Source organism: Lissotriton helveticus, chromosome 10, assembly GCF_964261635.1.
Source record: "Lissotriton helveticus chromosome 10, aLisHel1.1, whole genome shotgun sequence".
Classification (NCBI taxonomy): domain Eukaryota; kingdom Metazoa; phylum Chordata; class Amphibia; order Caudata; family Salamandridae; genus Lissotriton; species Lissotriton helveticus.
This window is the reverse complement of record NC_136071.1, coordinates 930,587,509-930,603,661: the sequence shown is the minus strand read 5'-3', so window position 1 is coordinate 930,603,661 and position 16,153 is coordinate 930,587,509.

The window sequence follows — 16,153 nt, the reverse complement described above, 5'->3', positions numbered from 1 at the left end:
TAAGATACTTACTAATGGTTTATGATCTGTCTTGAGAACAAATTTTCTCCCCCAAATAAAACATTTAAATCATTCTACAGCCCAACAACAACCCAAAAGTTATTTTGCAATACAGAGAAAATATTTTCATTTGACCTTTAAGACCATGAAGCAAAACCAATAGTTACTTCAATTGACCCCTTCATCTGGGTAATGGTGGCTCCCAGACCGTCATTACTCGCATCAACAGTGATGATGCACTCCTGAGCAGAATCGAAAGGTGCAAGAACACCTACCAATATAATTTCATTTTTCAACCTTTCAGATTCTTCTTGACAACTTTTTTCCCCCCAGACAATTTTTTTTTCTTTCTTCAATAGTTCTCTTAACATAACAGTTTTAGCGGAAAAATGTTGAATGAATTTTGAATAAAATTTACAAAGACCCAAAAATGAGGCAACATTCTCTTTACTCTTGGGAGTAGGGGCTTTGGCAATTGCATCAACTAATTCAGGTCTAGGTTCAACTCCTTTCTCAGAAACTACATGACCCATATACTCAATGGTATTTTTTGCAAACCCACATTTCCCAAGATTTGCAACAACTCCAAACTTTTGTAGCCTCTCCACATCTGCACGCATGCATTTGTCATGGATGCACACATTTTCTCCTGTGATTAAGATGTCATCTTGGAAAGCTACCACACCTTCAATTCCTTCTAAAACTTTTTCTAATACCCATTGAAAAACAGCTGCCGCCGACGCAAGGCCGAAAGGCATCCTTTTGATCTGAAAAGTACCCATTGGCGACGCAAAAGCTGTAAGATGAAGTGATGTTACAAAAAGGGGGTTAAACCCATATAGTCACGGGGACCTGGGTGCTAAGTGGTACATATATCAAGGGGTCCCCGTAAGAGAGGAGAGAAGTGTATTGTAGACGACATACACTAGAATTTTAAAAAAACAAATTCAAGACTAGTTTGCAATTGGTAATATGATTTATTACCCAATGCTCTGTGATTGCCGATTGACAAATTTTAATCACATTAATTCACAAGTAGTAAGGCCCCAAAGGGGAAGAAAGGGAGGGAAGTGGTGCTCAGGGAAGTGTTAGATTGAGGAAAAGTGACACAGTATCAAAAAGGGGTAACCAATGTAATACCAAATTACAGACATAAATCAAAACAATTATAATACAAATGCCAATATACAAGGCAAAATTCCAAATTTGTTCAAGAAGGAGAAATTCAACGGTCACATCTAATTATTAGATAAATCGGGGGTGTGCCGGAATTTCAACAAAGGGAAACAAGTCGACGTTTCGACCCCTATCGGTAGGCCAATTGAAGTCCTTTCACGGGGTCTTCATCAGGACGTCACAAGGGGGGGAGGGAAGGATGGGGCAGTTCTGTATAAAGGAAAATATATTTTAAAGTGTGTCACACAAATGACAAATAGAAAAACAAAAATCAAAGATGCAATTAAAATTACCATGGAGTACGGCCCAGCCGGGCTCTGTACATGGGAAGATGCGCCACGCTGACTGTCGTGGTCAATCTGATAGAGTGGGAACCTCAAGTAAAGAGGAGAACAGATGATCAATAAGGATTTGATACATACTACAAATGTTGAAGACTCTGTTACCAATTTCACTTAAGGCATTAGTTAAACTTAATTGCCAGTAGAAATTACATCTTGCTTGTACATGGGGGTATAATACAACTGACATCAGACTACAAGGGATTTCAAAAATACCTTTCGGTCGTTATTACTCGAAACGTCTGGGGTCCAAATGATTTGACTAGTACAGCAAGGACAAACTCAAAAGATTTTTTGGTTGTAAAATTTTGTCTCCTATCGTAAACAAAATGGAGAGAATTGTTTACCAATTGGTGCAAGGCATGCTACAGATTACTTACATACACTACAGAGAATTTCAAAAATACCTTGCGGTTCGATATTATTCTCTGAAGTCCAAAAGGTTTTAAAATTGCGGCAGAGACAAATTCCAAGACCAATTCTGGTTTATAAAATTATTCTCCTAAGGTAAACAAAGTTAAGAGAAAATAGTTTACCGCACAGTACGATGCGAATGCTGCTCTTATTTGAAATACTGCACTCGCTGCTACCGATCACTTACATAGAGTGGGCAAGGCCCGTGATCTACTTAAGCCGATTAGGAAACCTCAGTGGCAGCTGGATACTAGAAGGGAAGTTCAAAGTCCTTCTCAAGGCAGGGAACAATTCGCGCGCCTGTCCGTATGTTTTGGATTTTGTTTGCAACTGGAAAGAGGGAGGGAAAGGGAGTCGGTAACTCGGTCGAGGTGCGGGGCTTAATGTACGTAACCAGCACTTAAATTACTTACTTACAAGAGAATACGAGCAGCCACAATCTGCACAGTTCCTAACGCGAACTCAGCCGTATTTAAAGCTGGAAAGAGTAAGGGAGAGGGAGTCGGTAACTCGTTCGAGCTGCGAGGCTTACATGAAAGTTAACAGCACTTGAAATTACTAACTTGCGGGCAGCCAAAGTCTGCGAACTCCGCCGTGGTAGCAACGCGGAGTTTGGGGGCGGGGCCAAATGATGTGCCGGAATGACAGAGAGGGAAGAGTGACTCACAGTTAAAAGACAGACTGCGCAGAACCACATAGTTAGAAATATGATTGACTCTCATAATTTTTAGTAATGGTTTCACAATGAATATTTGGAGGAATAATAATGGTAATAAATTCCAAAAATTAAAGTTGGTGCAATTCTCACGCAGGAGGTTGGAGACCAAACTACGGACATTGCAGATTGCCATTTCACAGTGGCATCAGTAAAACTTTTGTTTACACACCCAGTAATAATTAAAAATACTAATTGTTCTTGTAAATTGATGGTTATTACAAAACACAACAACATTTTGACAAATAATAACAATGGTGCAACTCTCACGAAGGAGGTTGAAGACCAAAGGCACAGGGCATAGCAAGATATTAAAAACCTTTGTCAACCATCATAGACCAAGCTAGTCTTGGTATTGATGACATCATCAGTTCATTGCAGGGAACTCGTGCACTTCTCCAGCTTGAGAGTGTAACGAGTATGTGAGACCATTCTTACACAGTTGGTTTTAACCCAGTGTTGCCAATTGAGCAATACTACTGTCCTGTTCATTTAAAGATGAAGTGATGAAGTGAAGACTCATCAAGTACTTCCTGATGATAAGCAGATGCCAAATCAATCTTAGAAAAAACGTAGCACCTGAAAATGTACTGATTATGGGGTGAGAGTCCTTAAGAGTCTTGTACAGCAAGCAGACGTCTGAATACGAAAAGGTGCCCACAGCCAAAATGAAGAGATACAGTCTGTTCGTGAAAAGACCAGTGTTGGGTGGCTCCCAGCCCACTATCAATAGATTTTACCGCAGATTAACACCCCTGAAAATGCACGAGGATGCTCAACAAGAAACCCCTAAGGATAGGGGCTGCGACGTTACTGGTTTTGGCAATGGCATATTTAGGCCTATGGAAGAACTCAGTCTCAAGGATTGCATATGCTGGATGTCCCCGATTAAGGGCGACAGCAGCAAAAGTGAGGGCTCATGTAGTAGCAGCATGCTTGCTGGCCTCAGTTCAATGGACCTGGAGGAAGCTGAAGAAGCTGTAGCACTTCCTAATACACCCATCTATGAAGACAAAGACCTTCAGGAGGATAAGGCTGCTGAGAAGGTCGTTCTGCAACAGCCGGCTACAAGCGTCGCAGATGATGGTGCATCGCAGAACATAAGCGACTCTCAAGATTTCAGAGCCGCCGCAGAAAATGCAAAGGTTAGTAACATTTTTAAAAAGAAAATGTTATGAGCAGGCAATTACATAATGGTTTAATTTATTTCTTAAACTAAAGAACTGTCAATATTTTCTTCTTTTTGATCCTAGAGAGCAACCACAGTTGGATGCACCTACTTCATAAACTATGTTAAAAAAGCTGTAGCACCTCCTAACACACCCGTCTATGAAGACATGGACCTTCAGGAGGATACGGCTTCTAAGAAGGTCGTATTGCAACAGCTGGGTACAAGCGTGGAAGATGATGGGGCATCGCAGGACATTAGCAACTCTCAAGATTTCAGAGCCGCCGCAGAGAGCGATGAAAATGCGGAGGTTAGTAAGAAGATGTTATGCGCAGTCAGCTACATAAAGAAGTATTTTATTTCTTCAACTTATTACACATACGCCTTGCTATGAGTCTTTCTATCATCTTTCTATTAAAAGTGGTGCCCATCCCCTGCCTTCCCGGTAGTTTTAAGCTCGGGCCATAGGCTTATCGGATCTCATTGAGTGCCGATTTCAAGATTCTCAATATATCAGGGTGGACAACTTTCTCTTCAGTGTACAACCCGTACACCACCCTTAGCAGTTTATACACCTTGTACGGGTCTAACAAACTACAAATATATCGTATTGTTCTTGTTCTGTATGATTCACACAAACATTCGTGAGCCTCCTGCTGAGGATCGCTGATTTGATGCCCGTTACAAAGGCTGTAACAGTCACGCTTGACACAGTTTAGTACCACCGATGCGGCGAAAGCCTTAACTTCCTGCCTTTCTTAGTAGGACAAGTCATCCTCTTCCTTTTCACACATGACAGAGCCGCATACACACTTGTCGCAGCCATCACGGTTTTGGCATATGGAACTTTCAGCCTGTTTTGAGCACCACAGACAATTGAAAATTACATTGTTTGCTTTTGCAGACCGCCATTGTGTCACAGGCCTTTTTGGAGTTTCTCTCTAGGGTTCAAAAGAAGAAAGAGTTACAATCCGTTAGTTGAAGAAATAAAATACATCTTTATGTAGCTGACTGTGCATAACATCTTCTTACTAACCTCCGCATTTTCACCGCTTTCTCCGGCGGCTCTGAAATCTTGAGAGTCGCTAATGTCCTGCGATGCCCCATCATCTTCAACGCTTGTACCCGGCTGTTGCAGAACGACCTTCTCAGCAGCCGTATCCTCCTGAAGGTCCATGTCTTCATAGACGGGTGTGTTAGGAGGTGCTACTGCTTTTTTAACATAGTTTATGAAGTAGATGCATCCAACTGTGGTTGCTCTCTAGGGTCAAAAAGAAGAAAATATTGACAGTTTGTTAGTTTAAGAAATAAAATAAACCATTATGAAATTGCCTGCTCATAACATTTTCTTTTTAAAAATGTTACTAACCTTCGCACTTTCATCGCCTTCTGCGGCGGCTCTGAAATCTTGAGAGTCGCTAATGTCCTGCGATGCACCATCATCTTCGACGCTTGTAGCCGGCTGTTGCAGAATGACCTCCTCAGCAGCCTTATCCTCCTGAAGGTCCATGTCTTCATAGATGGGCGTATTAGGAGGTGCTACAGCTTCTTCAGCTTCCTCCAGGTCCATTGAACTGAGGCCAGCAAGCACGCCGCCACTACATGAGCCCTCACTTTCGCTGCTGTCGCCCTTAATCGGGGACATCCGTCATATGCAATCCTTGAGACTGAGTTCTTCCATAGGCCTACATATGCCATTGCCAAAACCAGTAACGTCGCAGCCCATATCCTTAGGGGATTCTTGTTTAGCATCCTCGTCCATTAACAGGGGTGTTAAACTGCAGTAATATCTATTGATAGTGGGCTGGGAGCCACCCAACTCTGATCTTTTCACGAACTGACTATATCTCTTCATTTTAGCTGTTGTCACCTTTTCGTATTCAGATGTCTGCTTGCTGTACAAGACTCTTAAGGGTGCCTTATATGTATCCTAAACAGCCTCAAAAGGGGCGTACACCTCTACACCATAACAGTGGCATACAGACGTCATAGGATTCTGGTTCTCTGATGGCCCCAAAAACAGCCCGCCCTTTGGCAGACCAACCCTTGGGTCAGATGGTCCCCTACATCCATCATAGGGGTTTGAGACCTCTTTCTTTTAAGGACACATCTATGGGGCCTGGCACCTGTTAGTTTTAAGGACACTGCAGGTGGGCGTGGCACCATGTCACTTTTGGTGACACAGACCTGTCACTTTTGGTGACACACACAGAGCTGTCACTTTTGGGGACACAGACCTGTCACTTTTGGTGACACACACAGACCTGTCACTTTTGGGGACAATGACCTGTCACTTTTGGTGACACACACAGACCTGTCACTTTTGGGGACACGCATGATGAGTAAAGGTATCCCTACTTGCTACTCCAGTGCATCATGTTGCGTGACGCGCCAGTGGCGCAGCCAGCTGAGTGATTTTTACAAGCACAGGTAAAGTCACCCTGCATGACTTTACCTATCCTTGTAAATATCACCCCTTTTCACACAACACTTTGTGTGTTAGCGGAGTGACATGGGTGTTGCTGTGGGTGTTCCCACGCAACACCCATGTCCACTGATGCATTTCCAGATTTACGAGAAATCGTAAATCTGGAAATGCATCAGAATACTACACCACCCTAGGGGTGGCGTAGCAAGGTGCAACGAGGAGAAATGTTTTAATTTCCCCTGGTTTTTTTCCTCTTTCAATGCATACTGTATTCTACAGCATACATTGGAAGAGAAAATCACCGAAATGTATGGTTCTTGTGCAGAAAGGTGCTAGTTCCTGCACAAAAAACATCTCCCCATGACATAGGCATCCTTGCACCATGGTGCAAGGGTGCCTTCACCGGGGCATAGCAGCAGTTTGCGTGCTAGCGCCGGGGGAAGCACAGAGATGTGACATATTGATGTAAATATGTTGCATCTTGGGCTTCAAAACTAACGCAGTGCTGCGCAGCAAAATGACGCTGCACCGCGCTGAATTAGTATCTTGTAAATCTACCCTCCTGACTTTAACGTGCTCTCCTCATGCCAATCTGTAGATGGAAATGATCGAATCTAGAGACTTCAAACAAACTGACTACAAACACTGCCACTGGCAATGCTATTAGGCCTGGCTTTACTGTTCTAAGGCTTGCACATCTGTGTGCAGACGATGATGTGTCTCTGTGCAACTTGCCTTTTCCTATGTCTTACAACATGAAGGTACCCTGTTTTTATGTCCTAGATTTCAATGCTGCTGTGTCTTAGGGCCAGATTTAGGTAATCCCAGTTTACCGATTCTTAAATACCGAATCATACCGATTCGGTATTTCAGAATCGGAAAACGGGATGTAGGTAAGTAATCGGTAAAAATTACCGATTCGGTAACAATCGGAATACCCAATCGGTATTTACCAAATCGGAAAATACCGAATCGGTAATTACCGATTCGGTATTTTCCGATTCGGTAAATACCGAATCGGAAAATATGAAAAGAAGCCATGTGAGCCAGTCAACCAATCAGGAACACCCACCACACCCCACAACAAAGCAACAGAGGAACCATCCAATCAGATGCAACTACCCCTCCCCAGTACCTGGAGTTGGCCACACCCATGCAGGTGCAGAGCAACTGAACTGTTTGGAGAGCTGGAGGGAACACTGAGGAGCAGGCTGCCCTGAGCATAGCAGAGCATCATAATGGAGTCCCAGGATGGCCAGAAGGATGGAGCTGAGCGTAAGAGGAAGATCAAATTCAGCCCAGCAGAACTCCAGGTGCTGGTGAAGGAGGTGGTCAAACACCACACCCAGCACTTTGGCAAACAGTCTCTGCATGTTGCAGAGTCTGTAAAGCGGAACACCTGGCTGGAGATCCAGACCAAAGTCAATGCCATTGGGGTCACACAAAGAGACATAGATGACCTCGAAAAAAGGTGGTATGATCTGCGGATCATCACCATAAAAGAAATTGCAACACAGAGAAAAGAAGCCGGAGCCACAGGTGGAGGGAGGAACCGTGCACCAAGACTGGCAGACCTTGAGCAGCTGGTGTAATCCACCCTGGAGCCTGAAAGTATACATGGGATCGGGGATGCTGACAGCTCGGCCACAGCTGCAAGAAAATAAGGTAAGATGCATGGCCTTGAATCCACACCCTATTCCCTGACCCCTTCCCCAATTTGTGTGTCTGCATCACACTCCACAACTAGTTTTAGTTCTTACCACCAATGCATCATGGGAGACGTAGTCATAGGAACATACATCAATGTAGTCAACATAGAATCTTGCATGGCATGCCACACACTACATCCATAAGCAGTTGAGGACTAAGCAATTGTGTGATAGGAATGTGATTTAATAATGTCACACAGGTGAACAACACCACTGACCCATTGTCCTATCTGCCCACAGGAGAGTCATCGCGCAGTACAGCGCAGGAAAGGGAGGAGAGGGCACCGGCAACGGAGATGAGGGAGAAAACACCCGACAGATCAGGACCAAGCACTGTACCTGAAACAACATCTACAGCACAGGCAGCCACTACACCGGAGCAACCCACCACACCAGAGCCACTGTCACCTCTGCTGTTTGGGTCACAAAATTTGGAGGCACCTGCACTTTCCCCAACACCAACATCAGAGTCATCTGTGCTGGGAAGGCCAAGGAGGCATGATGTGCCCCCTCTCAGGATCCTGGAAACATCAGATGAGGAAGATGTGGAGGCTCTCATACAAAGTAATCCACCTCTGGCTGACGACGCTGGGCAACAGAGTTCATCTGGAGCTGTGCGTGCTGGTGTCCGAGGCCATAGGGTACGAGAGAGAGGCGAAGGCCAGGATGGAGAGGGGGTCTTCTGTGGTTTTGAGGCCACCATGGTGAAGGTACAGCGCCTGCAGGCAAAGGGCATTTTAGCGGTGCATAGACAGGTGCGCATATTAAACAGCAGGATGTCCAACATTGACAGGGGGATCAGCTCCATGTCTGAAAGCATGCACTCCATGGAAGAGGGCATGAGGGAAATGACACAGTGCTTGAGTGCCCTCTGTGAAAAACTAGAGAGTGACCACTCCGAGAGGTGCAGGGATCGTCAATGCATGCGGCAACAAACCAAAGCCATGAACCGGCTTGCCACTGCAACCTCCCTGCTATGCCGGCGCTCTGTCGCCATGCAGGATGACATTGTGCACTGCTGCACGGATTTGTTGAGGGGGATGGGGAGAGTCACCTCTGCCATGGAGGTTTTGCTGACACACCAGGCAGCCACTGCTGGAGACACAGGTGTCGGGGACACAGAAGACTCCACCAGCAGGAGTGGCTCTAGCACATATATTCGTAGGAGCAGCAGGCGCCAACCTGCTGACCCAGGCACCACTGCGCATGTTGACACCCAGCCACGTACGTCCCGCACTGTAGTGCGTGGGCGCAAACATTGACAATGCCCTCAACCCACAGGACAGGTCACGGTGAGGCCAACTGTGGCCACCCAGTGTGGAATACTGATATTGTAGTGCCATGGTGTGGTATCAGTGAAGTGCTGTAGTGACTATTAAACTACGTACTTCAAATAATAAACATGTCTATGTCTCCTTACTTACTTAGAAATATCTGCGTGTGATTTCTGCCCGTCTCAGTCTACCATCTGTTGCTGGCGCTGCTCCTGCTGCATAGGGCTCTGCCTGTTCTGTTCCATCATCAATGTCCTCATGATGTGTGATCTCCACCTCTGTGCCTTCCTTGGTGGCAAGATTGTGCAGCATGGCACAGGTTGCTATTATTTTGCAGCAGATGATTGGAGTGTACTGCTGTGCACCTCCACTCTTATGGAGGCAGTGGAACCTTCTTTTTAGTAGCCTGAATGTGCGTTCTACAACGCTGCGTGTTGCTCTGTGTGCCACATTGTAACGCCTCTCACTCCTGGTAGATGGATTCATGTAGGGGGTGAGAACAAAGGGCCGCAGAGCATATGCACTATCACCTAGGTGTAAAAGAGAATGCCATTAGATACATACTCATGATTGATCCATCTGCATTCACTATCAGGGTGTGTCACAGTTATTTACCTAGCAGGTATCCAGCCCCGAATTCACCGGCAACAAGGCGTGTGTATATCCCACTATTCTGGAAGATGTAGGAGTCGTCGGTACTACCTGGGAATTTGGCCACAATGTCTGTTATGATGTTGCCAGCGTTGCATATCACCTGCACATTGATTGAGTGTGTTGACTTCCGGTTCCTGTAAATGTGTTCTATGGCTGCAGGTGGGCATAGTGGAATGTGGGTGCCATCTATACAGCCTATCACGTGAGGGAAGTGTGCCAGTTGATAGAAATCTGTTTTGGTCTTCGCAAGTTCCGCAGGTGTGTCAGTGAACCGAATGTAATGATGCATTCTCTGCATCATGGCCTCAAGGAACTTCCTGAAGACACGTGACAGGAAGCTCTGAGACACACCACCTACTGCAGCAATCACACTCTGGTAACTCCCAGAGGCAAGCAGGTGTAGGCTACACAGCACCTGCACATGGGGTAGAATGGTGTGCGCCCTTGGTGTTGGGTGATCCAGGAGTGGGTGCAGGTCCCTGATCAAGTACTGGATGGTGTGGGGTGTAGCCTGTACCTTTGCAGTATCTCTAGCTCAGTCAGTTGGAAGAGCGTTATCCTCTGCCTGTAGAATTGCTCCTCCCTTCTCCATTCCCTCTCTCCTGCTGCCTGTAGCCGTAGCCGCCTTGCTATGACATAGAATGCCACCATTCTGGTTGCACGGTTTCATTTTGGGACCTTGTTTTATACCCTGCATCTGGTTACCACCTGCTTTCAATCCATGGTATTTACCGACTCATAAATACCGAATTTCATGAAATTCTGTATATTTTTGGTTTCCTACATCTCGAAAGTCATTTTTTACCATTTCTTAATTACCGATTCTGTAATTAAGAATTCGGTAAATAAGGATTCGGAATTTTCCGATTCGGTAGATTACCGACTCGTATTTACCGATTCGGTAGTATTTTGACTCCTACATCTCATTTTACAAATACCGGCTGGTAACGGCCGAAATTACCGATTTTCGGCCGTTACTGACCGGTATTTGGCTACCTACATCTGGCCCTAAGTCTTTATAACGGGAGGCTTGTGTCAAGGGGCCCCACAAGCTTGGGGAATAAACATAGGGCACAGACAGAGGAGGCGCAGAACCAGGCAGTTTGCAGAGAGACAAAACACAAACATACTATAGGCATTTCTGTGTATGCATGTGTGACCACATGAAGGAATTAACTATTGTCCGTGATTGATTTTATTTGTGAATATTATTTGTTAGAGTAATCTTTCGGAATCTGCATCCCCCCTTAAATATTTTTTTTATCAAATACACACCGTGGAGAGACTGCTGTATATGAATGGCATAAATCTAACAAGAGAGGGAGTGGAGAGGATAATGGATTCGATCTCCCCGGCCACAAGTTTCATAAACAAAAAGAATCCACAGGAAAGAAGGTGTACTATGTATGGTCCCTACAATGGTGGGGAGCACACTGTGTTCTTTAAATACCCCGCACACACCAAAAGGGCCCTTGGTGTTATGCTTCATCATAGGGGTCTTCGCATCCCTCTACGGGATGCCGCGTGCTACTGACCAACTACTATGTGTGAGCACTGATGTCACGTCTATGTGTGGTGCGGGAGGGTTTATGATATTAGGTGAGTGGTGGGGTTATGGGTGAAAATTGAGTGAATGTGCAAATTAAAAAATACCTGGCACGTGATGTCTAAAAAAATGTTAATGGGCCTCCTTGCTGGTATTAGTAAAACGGGTGTGTTAAACTTTGCCCTATAAAAATATTCCTAACGTCCAGGAGTGGTAACATATGTATCAATAATGCTATAAATCTATAGTGAACAACAGTTAACGTAACTTACATTTTCCTATGTTCTAGTTTTTGTCTTTGGACTGATACATTCAATTTATGTATATCAGTTGTCCTTATATTAGACCTACACTGTGATTTTTCTCCCCATTTCTTTTCTGACCTCTATATATAATAAATGATAAGTTAACAGCACAAACTTTAACAACACAAAAGGTAAAAAAATGTCAGAACGTAATGCATTCATGCCACGGGCATTTTGTGAATTACTATACCTTGTGGCTCAGACAGCTGCAATAGCTCACGACAACCGCGTCTCACCTGTGAGACCAAAAAAAATGCACGGCAGAAGGCTGCGGAGGCGGGGAACGGCGCGGTGGAGGTACCCGCTGAACAAAGTACTGGGCCTAGCAGTGAGATGCACACAATTCTTGCGGGAATGCAACAAGGCTTTGCGACGATAGTAGACAAGGTCAACACGCTCACTACCCGAATAGATGCCATTGCGCGAAAACTGGATGGGCACGATACACGCCTGAAAGAAGCGGAGCACAGAATATCTGATGCAGAGGATGTCATGGAGCAATTGAAGACAGCTGTGACCCAAATGGACAAACTAATGACAATCATCGACGCAAAGAATGAGGACATTGAAGCCCGCAGCCGGCGTAATAATACAAGAATTTTAGGTGTGCCCGAGAGCACAAATACGGGCAGACTTGAGGACTATGTTGAAAAGATGCTGGCTGCGGTGACTGATGCAGGCAGGCTTTCCTCTCAGTTTATCGTGGAAAGGGCTCATAGATCCCAGGAGGAGACCTCCTCCTGGAAGCGCGCCCAGACCCATCATAGCGCGACTCCTCAATTATAGGGACAGGGATACGGTATTGAGAGTGGCGAGAGAGAAGAAGCAGCTCAACTTCAATGTGGTCTCCTTTACTATCTTCCCTGACTTCACGGTGCGGGTGCAGGAGGAGAGACGCAAGTTCAATGTTGTGAAGCAGAAGTTGAGGCAGGCGCAAGTGGATTATGCCATGTTATACCCGGCGCGTCTGCGGGTCACATATCAGGGAACTCAAACTATCTACAGCTGCAATAGCAGGTTTACAGTTGATTTTCATATTATTATTTTAATTCACACCTACGTCTTGGTTATGTGCATTTTTATTACAATAGTCATCAGACATTATATATATATATCTCATCACTCACAGGAAATAAACCTGAATACTCAAACCCTGCGTGATGAACATGAATGTAACATCGTCCGTTTGCAAGTGATAAGACCAAAGAATCAATAGACATTTGCAAAGAAATGTTATAAACTCACCAAAGAGCGTTAAATTTTCTGCACACTAAAGATTATCCCTCACCACCACCCCCCCCCCCTTTTTTTTTTTTTTTCCTGTTTACCAAAAACTATTATTTCAAAATAGCAGACTGGTGACGTTAATGTAGTGGATACTAGATTAACCACAATGCATTTTTTGGGCAAACAGGAAGTCACATGATGCTGTGTACATAAGGAGGACTTAGAAACCTGCTCAACATCCCGTGAGCAAGCTTTTGGAAGAAAGCGAAACGCGTTGGGTTTGGGTTGCTAAATAAACCGCTGTCAAAACATCCAGACGGGTGAGTGCGTTTTACTTCTCCCTTGGGAAATCTACAGCAATACTAAACGACTTGCCCAGTCGTAAAAACTGCACCACGCCCTGAAAATACGAGCGCCGACACCGAATTGGGCAACAACTGCTTTCATATATATGTATATATATATTACCTACTGGCGGTCGCCAGTAGGTATATATAGTTAGGATTTTTTCTCTATGGGATTTTTGAAAATTCTATGTCTAATAACTTTGGCGTTTGTGGACGGAATTGGCTGAAATTTTCAGGAAAATGGCACATTTTGTTTCTGAGCAGCCCCTGAAAATTGGGGGGGGGTTCGTCCAGGGGGGGTCGAGAAAAAAGGGGGGTCCCAAAACGTGTTTTTAACATTGAGTTTTCCATAGGGCGGTTGGCCTCACTTTTAGCCCGAACGGCTGAATGGATTTGCACAAAACTTGGCAAAATTGTAGGGACTGGTAGCCCGATGTGCCTTTTGTAGGTCTCAATATATGTGCTTCAGTGGATTTTGAGAAATTAACGTTTAAAAAAAGATATATATCTGTAACAGCGGACCGGGCAGCGCTCCGGTTCGCGGACTTTTCGCGCAATGGAGCTTTGTGAAGCGAAGCTGATTGGTTCTCCGGCGTCTGTCAACATTCCAAACAGTCCGTAGCGGCCACCATCTTGTCTCTCGGTAGGATCGAGAGACAAGAGGAGGCGAAAGCGAAGGGGCAAATGACCATAAGGGGGCATAGTAGATCCTCCGTGACCTCTTAGGTCTGATGTACCATTTTGCCAAGTTTGGTGTAATTCCGTTCAGCCATTCAGGCTGTAGACGTATCTAAATGTCAATAATCGAACGGCTGAATGGATTTGCACGAAACTTGGCAAAATATTAGGGACTGGTAGCCCGATGTGCCTTTGCTAGGTCTCAATATATGTGCTCCAGTGGATTTTGAGAAATTAACGTTCAAAAAAAGATATATATCTGTAACAGCGCTCCGCTTCGCGTACTTTTCGCGTTACGGAGCTTTGCGAAGCTGATTGGTTCTCCGGCGTCTGTCAACATTCCAAACAGTCCGTAGCGGCCGCCATCTTGTCTCTCGGTAGGATCGAGAGACAAGAGGAGGCCAAAGCGAAGGGGCAAATGACCATAAGGGGGCATAGTAGATCCTTCCTGACCTCTTAGGTTTGATGTACCATTTTGCCAAGTTTGGTGTAATTCCGTTCAGCCATTCAGGCTGTAGACGTATGTAAATGTCCTATGGAAAATTGCATGGGGAAAACACATTTGAAAGTGTTGAAATTTAGAACCAATTAAAATGTTACTTTGGTTTTGTATTTGTGTGTGATGAAAGTTAATTGGTTATGTATATATCTCAAATGAGAGGAAACCACAGCCATTTTGTGATACTACTGTCTGAGGTACATTTGTGAGGAATTTTTGGTGGTGAATTTCTGGTGTTTGATTTACACAGTACTAACACTTCTCCTACTTTTAAAAAGGTGAGTTGTTAATTTGTAAGGGGAACTATGTTGTACACTTGAAGATAATTTGAAAAATGTTTTCTGTTATTTATTTGCAGTCCTTCTGTTATACTAAATACTTGATAAAGTTAGTTTTATATTATGTATTACTAAAAACGATAAATGAAAGTGATTATTTTTTTCTGCAATTTACAGCAAGCAATTTCAAAATAAAATGGCTCACAATGAAGAGACCGTGGCAATTTCTTTTGAATTGTCCACTACATTGATTGAAATTGAGAGCACCAATAATGAAATATTGTCACAAGGAGGAGATGACGTGTATGATTTCATTAGATTGATTGAAATTGACAGCACCAATAATGAAATATTGTCACAAGGAGGAGATGACTTGAATGATTCCACTACATTGATTGAAATTGAGAGCACCAATAATGAAATATTGTCACGAGGAGATGACTTGAATGATTCCACTACATTGATTGAAATTGACAGCACCAATAATGAAATATTGTCACAAGGAGGAGATGACTTGAATGATTCCACTACATTGATTGAAATTGACAGCACCAATAATGAAATATTGTCACAAGGAGGAGATGACTTGAATGATTTTTTTGATCAATCTGTTGATGGCGAATTTATCGAATGTTTGGAGACCATAGAGTTACAAGAATCATCATTGCAGACTTTTCATGAGGAAATTGCTGATGAGGACATGTTACTAGTTCTTTCAAATTTAGAAAATTCTGAAGAATAAATGTATATTTAGAAATCAAAAATTGTTTGAGACATTATTCATTTTTATTTTTAATTTATGAGGTTGTAGCGAAGTGATTGTAGTATAAAATGAGACTTATAGTATAGAGTGCAACATTTTTATGTTACATGGTAAGTTTACTCATATTTACTTCCCTTCTGCCACTATATTATCTCCAATGTGTATTTGACATCTCTTCTTCATCTCCGGCCTCCTTTCTCTCACTGTGTGTCTCCGATGCATCTTATCGCTGCTATTTTGTGTAATTACAGAAGAGAGTAAAATAAAATAGTTCGGAACGTGAAAAGGGGGCAAAGTAGAGTACCCCTCACCCCCTAGGCCTTTTCAGGCGGTCCCAAAGGATCAGTTTCTGCTTTCCTGAGAGATTATGGTATGAGTTCCATATACCACAATAATTTGCATTACAACATGCAAGATATCTATCTCCTATTACCAACTTTTGGAGATATTCGCGCTAAGCGCGAATATCTGCAAAAAGTAACACCTGCCCTGAGCAGTTCTTAGCCATGTTATCCAATGGGAGGTGGATAACATGGCTAAGAGCATTAGCTCGGTAATGCATGAATATCGCTGACTTTTTAGCGATATTCATGCATTGCGGCCGTTTATTATCGCATTTGCGATAAACCTT